Source organism: Bubalus kerabau, unplaced genomic scaffold, assembly GCF_029407905.1.
Source record: "Bubalus kerabau isolate K-KA32 ecotype Philippines breed swamp buffalo unplaced genomic scaffold, PCC_UOA_SB_1v2 scaffold_30, whole genome shotgun sequence".
Taxonomy (NCBI): domain Eukaryota; kingdom Metazoa; phylum Chordata; class Mammalia; order Artiodactyla; family Bovidae; genus Bubalus; species Bubalus kerabau.
In genome coordinates this window covers 1,723,633-1,735,200 of record NW_026577884.1, presented here as the reverse complement: position 1 = coordinate 1,735,200, position 11,568 = coordinate 1,723,633, and positions in this window count along the sequence as shown.

Genomic DNA, 11,568 nt, shown 5'->3' with positions numbered 1-11,568 from the left:
CTTCCGTTTGGAGAGAGGACCCGGGATTGCTCTCCAGGCCATGCAGGAAAAGAAGGCCCTCAGCTAGCGAGGACGGGGGCGTCTCAGGGGTTTCCTCGAGCTGCGGCGCCCGTGGGGGTTTTCTCCCGAGGCAGGACGAGGATCTCAGGGAGCCTCTCGTGCGGCGCCAGGGAAGTCAGGTCTCCGTGCGCGTGGCGAGGGGGAGCGCGTCCTGGCTCTCGAGTCACGGGAGGGGACTAGGGCCTCGAGACGCGTTGAAGAATGACTCTCGAGGTCTTTCTCGGGGGGCGGCGGGAAAACCTCGTTTCCCTCGCCTTCTGCAGGGGACCTTAGGGAACTTCCCAGGGTGCCTCTGAGAGGCGAGGGATCCTGTGGAGGTGGCGGGTCCCCTCGGGACTCCGCTGGGTCTGGCGCAACGGAAGAGGGCCTCACCTCGAGGGGAGGCAGGAACCTCAGGCTTCCTCTCCATTTCGGACTCCGACCGCAGGGTCCCTGCAGAGTTGGGACAGGAGAGTCAGGCCTCGTCTTGTCTGAGGAAGGGAACCCCGCAGGCCTCTCGAGTTGCTCAGGGGGTCTCAGGCCCCTCGTCGAGCTGTGTGTGGAACCCGCGGGTCTTTGCGGACGATGCACGGGGGTGGCAGTGCCCCTTCGTGTTGTGCCTTCACCCACAGGGTTGCCTTCGAAGAGGGGTCCGGGCCTCGGGTCCTTCTCAAGAGCGGACCGGGGAATCGGGGGCGTTCGGCATGTGGCCCCACCCACGTGGCTCGTCTCGAATTTCCTCGTGAGACCGGCCTCATCCTGAGGTGCGCCGGGAAGGCCGGGAACCCCTTCCAGACCACGCAGGGGAATCGCCTCTCCTGTCGCGATCAGGAGGGGAGAAGGGGCTCAGAGGAAGCGGTGCCGGGACCCTCGGTGTTCCCCTCGGAGGACCCCGGCGTGTCGAGGGACTTTTGGGGGTCGCAGGAAGGCTGTCAGGGACCGTTTCGCCCTTCAGGGCGGAACAGGGGACTTCCCTTGAGACGCCGTCGCGGGCAAGGGCCTCATCTTGCCAAGAGGTTGGAACCACGTGGTTTTTCTCGAGTTGCGGCGGCATTCTCGAGTTACGAAGGGGATCTCAGCCTTCCCCTTGGGTTGGCCCTGGGAAGATCAATCTTCCCCTCGGGTTGCGAGGGAAAGCTGGGGGTTGCGCTCGAGTCACTGCAGGGCCGAAGAGACCTCACCTAGGCGTGTGTCCAGGACCTAATATTCCTCTCCAGGGAAGGCAGGGATCTCGGGGTTGCATTCCAGGCTCCCCCGGGGAGTCAGGCCTCGTCTCGAGGGCAAGCCAAAGACTGCGCTCTCCTCTCGAGTTGCGACGCGGGTCTCTTGGAGCCCCCTGAGCGGCCTCAAGGGAGTCCAGCCTCCTCTTCCGTTTGGAGAGAGGACCCGGGATTGCTCTCCAGGCCATGCAGGAAAAGAAGGCTCTCAGCTCGCGAGGACGGGGGCGTCTCAGGGGTTTCCTCGAGCTGCGGCGCCCGTGGGGGTTTTCTCCCGAGGCACGACGAGGATCTCAGGGAGCCTCTCGTGCGGCACCAGGGAAGTCAGGTCTCCATGCGCGTGGCGAGGGGGAGCGCGTCCTGGCTCTCGAGTCACGGGAGGGGACTAGGGCCTCGAGACGCGTTGAAGAAGGACTCTCGAGTTCCGGGGACCAGCCCCGGCTTATCCAGGGTATTCGAAGGAGAGACGGCTAGGCGAGGGTCAGGGAATAACTGCTTAATTACACTATAATTAAGGATACAAAGAGTAATAGAATAAGGATAACTCAGTGAGGAAATTCAGTGGAGAAAAGCGGCTGATATAAGGATAGCTCAGTAGGGAAATTCAGTGGAGAAAAGAAGCTGAGTGGCTTGGTTTACGCGGAAAATCAATATAACCCGTGATACCAGGTTAGCTCTGACCACGGAGGCCGCAGGCGCCCTCTCGAATAGCGGAAGGTGCCCCACCTTAGACACCTTCTCGAGTGGGTCTTAGAAGCCCAGGCAAATAAATGGTCGCAGAGGACATCGGCGCTCCAGATGGACGCTCAGCTGGAATTTGGGAGAGATAGTGACATGGGGAGACCAAGTTTCAGTGAACAAGGCCCGCACTTTATTTTCCAAAGTAGTTTTTATACCTTAAGGTATGCATAGAGGATAATGGGGGAAGGGGTGGAGTCATGTAAGGACAGCAGTTCCTGGTTCTAATCTAAGCCAGGCTTTCAAACTTATCATATGCAAAAGTTCAGGTGATTGACATCATCTTCTGGCCCGGAGGCCTGTTAACATTTTAAGAAACTTATTTTTCTCTAAAGGTGATTATTCCAAAGTCAGGCACCAGCCTTCCAAAAAGCATTGGACAAAGCTGCATTTTACATTTCTATACACCCATTATATCAATCAATACACTGCCAAAGACACAGTAGGTAAGGAGTATGGAGACTTAGCAGCAAACATTGGCCCAACAAGTGAAAAACCCTTCACCAATACATTTTCTAATCAATCTTTTAACTACTCAAAGGAATCTGTGTTTAGGCAGTTTAGAACATCTCCTGCCTCTCACAGTTGGCAGGCTCTGAACAATCACATGTGGCCGGAAAAACCCATTCAGGCAGGCTAGAGGATTTCCAAAGGAGTTTGTAGGTTGAAACACTGTCACATCCAGGAATTATTAACTGGAGCTGTAAGCTAACTCTCTTTTCAGAGAGAGGTAGTGGGGGACAGCCCCCCATAAAGTAAGAGGGGTAGGTGAAAGCACAAAGCAGAAAGTAGGCAGACTCTGGTTTTGGGGGTAGATGCTCGAGAATCTCCAGGGGGACTCCTGAGGCTCGATCACGCCTTTGCGTATGCCGAGCCTCCTTCCTCATGACCTTTGTCATGGGCGGAGTGCCTCACGCTGGCTCCCGGCAGTGATAGAATTCCAGTTGAGCTATTCAAGATCCTCACTCAATATGCAATATGCCGGCTCCCAGCACTCGAGGTCTTTCTCCGGGGGCGGCGGGAAACCCTCGTTTCCCTCGCCTTCTGCCGGGGACCTTAGGGAACTTCCCAGGGTGCCTCTGAGAGGCGAGGGATCCTGTGGAGGTGGCGGGGCCCCTCGGGACTCCGCTGGGTCTGGCGCAACGGAAGAGGGCCTCACCTCGAGGGGAGGCAGGAACCTCAGGCTTCCTCTCCGCTTCAGACTCCGACCGCAGGGTCCCTGCAGAGTTGGGACAGGAGAGTCAGGCCTCGTCTTGTCTGAGGAAGGGAACCCCGCTGGCCTCTCGAGTTGCTCAGGGGGTCTGAGGCCCCTCGTCGAGCTGTGTGTGGAAACCGCGGGTCTTTGCGGACGATGCACGGGGGTGGCAGTGCCCCTTCGTGTTGTGCCTTCACCCACAGGGTTGCCTTCGAAGAGGGGTCCGGGCCTCGGGTCCTTCTCAAGAGCGGACCGGGGAATCGGGGGCGTTCGGCATGTGGCCCCACCCACGTGGCTCGTCTCGAATTTCCTCGTGAGACCGGCCTCATCCTGAGGTGCGCCGGGAAGGCCGGGAACCCCTTCCAGACCACGCAGGGGAATCGCCTCTCCTGTCGCGATCAGGAGGGGAGAAGGGGCTCAGAGGAAGCGGTGCCGGGACCCTCGGTGTTCCCCTCGGGGGACCCCGGCGTGTCGGGGGACTTTTGGGGGTTGCAGGAAGGCTGTCAGGGACCGTTTCGCCCTTCAGGGCAGAACAGGGGACTTCCCTTGAGACGCCGTCGCGGGGAAGGGCCTCATCTTGCCAAGAGGTGGGAACCACGTGGTTTTTCTAGAGTTGCGGCGGGGATCTCAGCCTTCCCCTTCGGTTGACCCTGGGATGCCCAATCTTCCTCTCGGGTTGCGAGGGAAAGCTTGGGGTTGCGCTCGAGTCACTGCAGGGCCGAAGAGACCTCACCTAGGCGTGTGTCCGGGACCTAATATTCCTCTCCAGGGAAGGCAGGGATCTCGGGGTTGCATTCCAGGCTCCCCCGGGGAGTCAGGCCTCGTCTCGAGGGCAAGCCAAGGACTCCGCTCTCCTCTCGAGTCGCGACACGGGTCTCTTGGAGCCCCCTGAGCAGCCTCAAGGAAGTCCAGCCTCCTCTTCCGTTTGGAGAGAGGACCCGGGATTGCTCTCCAGGCCATGCAGGAAAAGAAGGCCCTCAGCTCGCGAGGACGGGGGCATCTCAGGGGTTTCCTCGAGCTGCGGCGCCCGTGGGGGTTTTCTCCCGAGGCACGACGAGGATCTCAGGGAGCCTCTCATGCGGCGCCAGGGAAGTCAGGTCTCCATGCGCGTGGCGAGGGGGAGCGCGTCCTGGCTCTCGAGTCACGGGAGGGGACTAGGGCCTCGAGACGCGTTGAAGAAGGACTCTCGAGGTCTTACTCGGGGGGCGGCGCGAAACCCTCGTTTCCCTCGCCTTCTGCCGGGGACCTTAGGGAACTTCCCAGGGTGCCTCTGAGAGGCGAGGGATCCTGTGGAGGTGGCGGGGCCCCTCGGGACTCCGCTGGGTCTGGCGCAACGGAAGAGGGCCTCACCTCGAGGGGAGGCAGGAACCTCAGGCTTCCTCTGCGTTTCGGACTCCGACCGCAGGGTCCCTGCAGAGTTGGGACAGGAGAGTCAGGCCTCGTCTTGTCTGAGGAAGGGAACCCCGCTGGCCTCTCGAGTTGCTCAGGGGGTCTCAGGCCCCTCGTCGAGCTGTGTGTGGAACCCGCAGGTCTTTGCGGACGATGCACGGGGGTGGCAGTGCCCCTTCGTGTTGTGCCTTCAACCACAGGGTTGCCTTCAAAGAGGGGTCTGGGCCTCAGGTCCTTCTCAAGAGCGGACCGGGGAATCGGGGGCGTTCGGCATGTGGCCCCACCCACGTGGCTCGTCTCGAATTTCCTCGTGAGACCGGCCTCATCCTGAGGTGCGCCGGGAAGGCCGGGAACCCCTTCCACACAAAGTAGGGGAATCAATTCTCCTGTCGCGATCAGGAGGGGAGATGGGGCTCAGATGAAGTGGTGCCAGGACCCTCGGTCTTCCACTCCAGGGAACCCGGCGTTTCAGGGAACTTTAGGGGTCGCATCAAGGGAGCCAAGTACCGTTTCCCACTTCAGGACGGAACATGGGACTTCCCTGGAGACGCTGTAGCGGGCAAGGGCCTCATCCTGTGAAGACGTTGGAACCACGTCGTTTTTCTTGAGTTGCATCGGGATTCTCGAAAATGATAGGAATTTCAGGTCTCTCTTGGGTTGGCCCTGGGAAGCCCAATCTTCAATTCGAGTTGCGATGGAAAGCTGGGGGTTCTGCTCGAGTCACTACAGGGCCAAAGAGACCTCATCGAGGCGTGTGTCCAGGACCTAATATTCCTCTCAAGGGAAGACAGGGATCCCGAGTTTCCATTCCAGACTCCCCCGGGGAGTCAGGACTGGCCTGGAGGGGAAGCAAAGGACTCCGCTTTTCTCTCAAGTCGCGACACAGATCTCTTGGAGCCCACTGAGTGGACTCAAGGGTGTCGAGCCTCCTCTTCAGTTTGGAGAGAGGACTCGGGATTGCTCTCCAGGCCAGGCAGGAAAAGAAGGCCCTCATCTCGCGATGACGGGGGCGTCTCATGGGTTTCCTCAGGCTCCTGCGCCCATGGGGGTTTTCTCACGAGGCACGACGAGGACCTCAGGGAGCCTCTCGTGCGGCGCCAGGGAAGTCAGGTCTCCATGCGCATGGCGAGGGGGAGCTGGTCATCACTCTCGAGTCATGGGAAGCGGCTAGGTCCTCAAGAGGCGTTGAAGAAGGACTCTCGAGGTCTTTCTCGGGTTGCGGCGGGAAACCCTCGTTTCCCTCGACTTCTGCAGGGGACCTTAGGGAACTTCCCAGGGTGCCTCTGAGAGGTGAGGGATGCTGTGTAGTTGGCAGGGCCTCTCGGGACTCTGCTGGGTTCGGCGCAATGGAAGAGGGCCTCATCTCGAGGGGAGGCAGGAACCTCAGGCTTCCTCTCGGTTTCAGACTCCGACTGCACAGTCCCTGCAGTGTTGGGACAGGAGAGTCATGCCTCGTCTTGTCTGAGGAATGGAATTCTGGTTGCCTCTCGAGTTGTTCCGGGAGTCTCATGCCCCTTGTCGAGCTGTGTGTAGACCCTGCGGGTTTTTCCCGATGATGCACGGGGGTGTCAGTGCCCCTTCGTGTTGTGCCTTCACCCACAGGGTTGCCTTCGAAGAGGTGTCTGGGCATCGGGTTCTTATCAAGAGCGGACTGGAAAATCAGGGTCGTTCGGCACGTGGCACCTCACACGTGGCTAGTCTCGAATTTCCTCCTGAGACCGGCCTCATCCTGAGGTGCGCCAGGAAGGCCGGGAACCCCTTCCAGACCACGCAGGGGAATCGACTCTCCTGTCGCGATCATGAAGGGAGAAGGGGCTCAGATGAAGTGGTGCCGGGACCCTCGGTGTTCCCCTCGAGGGAACCCAGCGTGTCGGGGAACTTTTGCGGTCGCATCAAGGGTGTCAAGTACCGTGTCGCCCTTCAGGGCGGAACCTGGGACTTCCCTGGAGACACCGGGAACTTCGGTGTTCCCCTGGAGTGAGACCGGTATGTTGGGGAACTTTGGGGTCGCATCAAGGGTGCCAAGTAGCATTTCGAACTTTAAGATGGAACGTGGGACTTCTCTTGAGACTCTAGCTGGCAAGGGCCTCATATTGCGATGAAGGGGGAACCACATGGTTTTTAAGACTTGAGGCTGAATTCTCGAATTACGATGGGAAATTTAAACTTCCTCTTGTGTTGACCGTGGGAAGACCAATCTTCCATTCAAATTGTGAGGGAGAGATGGAGGTTGCTCTCGAGTCACTGTAGGGCAAAATAGACCTCATCTAGGCTTGTGTCTAGGACATAATGTTCCACTCCAGGGGCGACAGGGATCTCGGGGTTGCATTCCAAACTCACCCGGGGAGTCAGGCCTCGTCTCCAGGGAAGCAAAGGACACCGCTCTCCTCTCGAGTCGCACTGGGTATTTCTTGGACACAACTGAGTGGCCTAAAGTGAGTCAATACTCCTGTGAAGTTTGGAGAGAGGACCAGGAATTGCTCTCCAGGTCAGGCAGGAAAAGAAGGCCCCCATCTCTCTTTGACGGGGGCATCTTGTGGTTTTTCTCGAACTGCGGCGCCAGTGTGGGTTTTCTCACGAGGTACGATGGGGTACTCAGGGAGCCTCTTGTGTGGTACTAGGGAAGTCAGTTTTCCTGCTTGTGGCGAGGGGAGCGCGTCCTTGCTCTGGAGTCATGGTAGGGGAATCGGGCATCAAGAGACGTTGAAAAAGCACTCTCCAAGTCTTTCTCGGGTTACTTCAGGAAACTCTGGGTTCCCTCGACTTGTGCCAGTGACCTCAGGTAGCTTCTCAGGGAGCCTCTGAGAATTCAGGGATACTGTGGTGTTGGGAGGGGCCTCTCGGGACACCACTGAGTTTGGTTCAATGGAAGAGGGCCTCTTCTCTAGTTGAGGCAGGAACCTCAGGGTTCCTCTCCATTTCTGACTCCAATTGCAGGGTCCCTGAAGAGTTGGGACAGGAGAGTAAGGCCTCGTCTTGTGTGAAGGAATGCAACTTCACTTGCCTCTCGAGTTGTTCACGAGGTGACAGTCCACATTTGGAGCTGTGAGTGGAATCTGCGGGTTTTTCCAGACGATTCATGGGGATGTCAGTGTCCCTTCGTGTTGTGCCTTCATCCACAGGGTTGCCTTCGAAGAGATGTCCGGGCGTCAGGTTCTTATCTAGAGTGGACCGGGAATTCGGGATCTTTCAGCATTTGGCACCAACCATGAGGCTACTTTGCGAATTTCCTCATGAGACCGGCCTCATCCGGAGGTTCGCAGGGAACGTCGGGAACCCCTTGCAGACAAAACATGGGAATCGACCCTTCTGTCGCGATCAGGAGGGGTGAAGGGGCTCACAGGAAGTGGTGCCGTGAACTTTGGTGTTTCCCTCGAGTGAGACCGGTATGTCAGGGAACTTTGGGGGTCGCATAAAGGGTGCCAAGTACCGTTTTATACTTCAGGATGGAAAGTGGGACTTCCCTTGATATGTTGTAGCGGCCAAGGGCCTCATCTTGCGATGACGGGGGAGCCACGTGGTTTTTCTCGAGTTGCGGTGGGATTCTCGAGTTACGACGGGGATTTCAGGCTTCCTCTTGTGTTGGGCCAGGGAAGTCCAATCATCCATTCGAGTTGCGAGGGAGAGCTGGGGGTTGCGCTCGAGTCACTGCAGGGCAAAGGAGACCTCATCTAGGCTTGTGTCCAGGACCTAATGTTCCTCTCCAAGGGCCACAGGGATCTCAGGTTTGCATTCCAGACTCACCCAGGGAGTCAGGCCTCATGTCGAAGGGAAGCAAAGGACTCCGCTTTCCTTTCGAGTCGCGACGGGCACCTCTTGGAGCCACTTTGTGGCCTAAAGGGAGTCAAGCCTCCTGTGAAGTTTGGAGAGAGGACTTGGGACTGCTCTCCAGGCCATGCAGGAAAAGATGGCCCTCATCTCGCGATGGCGGAGGGATCTTGTGGGTTTTCTCGAGCTGCGGCACCAGTGTGGGGTTTCACACGAGGTACGACAGGGAGCTCAGGGAGCCTCTCGTGTGGCGCCAGGAAAGTCAGGTCTCCATGCGCGTGGCGAGGGGGAGCGCGTCCTGGCTCTCGAGTCACGAGAGGGGACTAGGGCCTCGAGACGCGTTGAAGAAGGACTCTCGAGGTCTTTGTCGGGGGGCGGCGGGAAACCCTCGTGTCCCTCGCCTTCTGTCGGGGACCTTAGGGAACTTCCCAGGGTGCCTCTGAGAGGCGAGGGATCCTGTGGAGGTGGCGGGGCCCCTCGGGACTCCGCTGGGTCTGGCGCAACGGAAGAGGGCCTCACCTCGAGGGGAGGCAGGAACCTCAGGCTTCCTCTCCGTTTCGGACTCCGACCGCAGGGTCCCTGCAGAGTTGGAACAGGAGAGTCAGGCCTCGTCTTGTCTGAGGAAGGGAACCCCACTGGCCTCTCGAGTTGCTCAGGGGGTCTCAGGCCCCTCGTCGAGCTGTGTGTGGAACCCGCGGTCTTTGCGGACGATGCACGGGGGTGGCAGTGCCCCTTCGTGTTGTGCCTTCACCCACAGGGTTGCCTTCGAAGAGGGGTCCGGGCGTCGGGTCCTTCTCAAGGGCGGACCGGGGAACCGGGGGCGTTCGGCATGTGGCCCCACCCACGTGGCTCGTCTCGAATTTCCTCGTGAGACCGGCCTCATCCTGAGGTGCGCCGGGAAGGCCGGGAACCCCTTCCAGACCACGCAGGGGAATCGCCTCTCCTGTCGCGATCAGGAGGGGAGAAGGGGCTCAGAGGAAGCGGTGCCGGGACCCTCGGTGTTCCCCTCGGGGGAACCCGGAGTGTCGGGGGACTTTTGGGGGTCGCAGGAAGGCTGTCAGGGACCGTTTCGCCCTTCAGGGCGGAACAGGGGACTTCCCTTGAGACGCCGTGGCGGGCAAGGGCCTCATCTTGCCAAGAGGTGGAACCACGTGGTTTTTCTCGAGTTGCGGCGGGATTCTCGAGTGACGACGGGGATCTCAGCCTTCCCCTTGGGTTGGCCCTGGGAAGCCCAATCTTCCCCTCGGGTTGCGAGGGAAAGCTGGGGGTTGCGCTCGAGTCACTGCAGGGCCGAAGAGACCTCACCTCGGCGTGTGTCCGGGACCTAATATTCCTCTCCAGGGAAGGCAGGGATCTCGGGGTTGCACTCCAGGCTCCCCCGGGGAGTCAGGCCTCGTCTCGAGGGGAAGCCAAGGACTCCGCTCTCCTCTCGAGTCGCGACGCGGGTCTCTTGGAGCCCCCTGAGCGGCCTCAAGGGAGTCCAGCCTCATCTTCCGTTTGGAGAGAGGACCCGGGATTGCTCTCCAGGCCATGCAGGAAAAGAAGGCCCTCAGCTCGCGAGGACGGGGGCGTCTCAGGGGTTTCCTCGAGCTGCGGCGCCCGTGGGGGTTTTCTCCCGAGGCATGACGAGGATCTCAGGGAGCCTCTCGTGCGGCGCCAGGGAAGTCAGGTCTCCATGCGCGTGGCGAGGGGGAGCGCGTCCTGGCTCTCGAGTCACGGGAGGGGACTAGGGCCTCGAGACGCGTTGAAGAAGGACTCTCGAGGTCTTTGTCGGGGGGCGGCGGGAAACCCTCGTGTCCCTCGCCTTCTGCCGGGGACCTTAGGGAACTTCCCAGGGTGCCTCTGAGAGGCGAGGGATCCTGTGGAGGTGGCGGGGCCCCTCGGGACTCCGCTGGGTCTGGCGCAACGGAAGAGGGCCTCACCTCGAGGGGAGGCAGCAACCTCAGGCTTCCTCTCCGTTTCGGACTGCGACCGCAGGGTCCCTGCAGAGTTGGGACAGGAGAGTCAGGCCTCGTCTTGTCTGAGGAAGTGAACCCCGCTGGCCTCTCGAGTTGCTCAGGGGGTCTCAGGCCCCTCGTCGAGCTGTGTGTGGAACCCGCGGGTCTTTGCGGACGATGCACGGGGGTGGCAGTGCCCCTTCGTGTTGTGCCTTCACCCACAGGGTTGCCTTCGAAGAGGGGTCCGGGCCTCGGGTCCTTCTCAAGAGCGGACCGGGGAACCGGGGGCGTTCGGCATGTGGCACCACCCACGTGGCTCGTCTTGAATTTCCTCGTGAGACCGGCCTCATCCTGAGGTGCGCCGGAAAGGCCGGGAACCCCTTCCAGACCACGCAGGGGAATCGCCTCTCCTGTCGCGATCAGGAGGGGAGAAGGGGCTCAGAGGAAGCGGTGCCGGGACCCTCGGTGTTCCCCTCGGGGGAACCCGGCGTGTCGGGGGACTTTTGGGGGTCGCAGGAAGGCTGTCAGGGATCGTTTCTCCCTTCAGGGCGGAACAGGGGACTTCCCTTGAGACGGCGTCGCGGGCAAGGGCCTCATCTTGCCAAGAGGTGGGAACCACGTGGTTTTTCTCGAGTTGCGGCGGGATTCTCGAGTTACGACGGGGATCTCAGCCTTCCCCTTGGGTTGGCCCTGGGAAGCCCAATCTTCCCCTCGGGTTGCGAGGGAAAGCTGGGGGTTGCGCTCGAGTCACTGCAGGGCCGAAGAGACCTCACCTAGGCGTGTGTCCGGGACCTAATATTCCTCTCCAGGGAAGGCAGGGATCTCGGGGTTGCATTCCAGGCTCCCCCGGGGAGTCAGGCCTCGTCTCGAGGGGAAGCCAAGGACTCCGCTCTCCTCTCGAGTCGCGACGCGGGTCTCTTGGAGCCCCCTGAGCGGCCTCAAGGGAGTCCAGCCTCCTCTTCCGTTTGGAGAGAGGACCCGGGATTGCTCTCCAGGCCATGCAGGAAAAGAAGGCCCTCAGCTCGCGAGGACGGGGGAGTCTCAGGGGTTTCCTCGAGCTGCGGCGCCCGTGGGTGCCGGGGTCCAGCCCCGGCTGATCCAGGGTCTTCGAAGGAGAGACGGCTAGGCGACCTATTCAAATGTTAATTAGATATAATAAAGAGGAATAGAATGAGGATAGCTCAGTAGGAAAATTCAGTGGAGAAAAGAAGCTGAGTGGCTTGTTTACGCGGAAAATCAATATAACCCGTGACACCAGGTTAGCTCTGACCACGGAGGCCGCAGG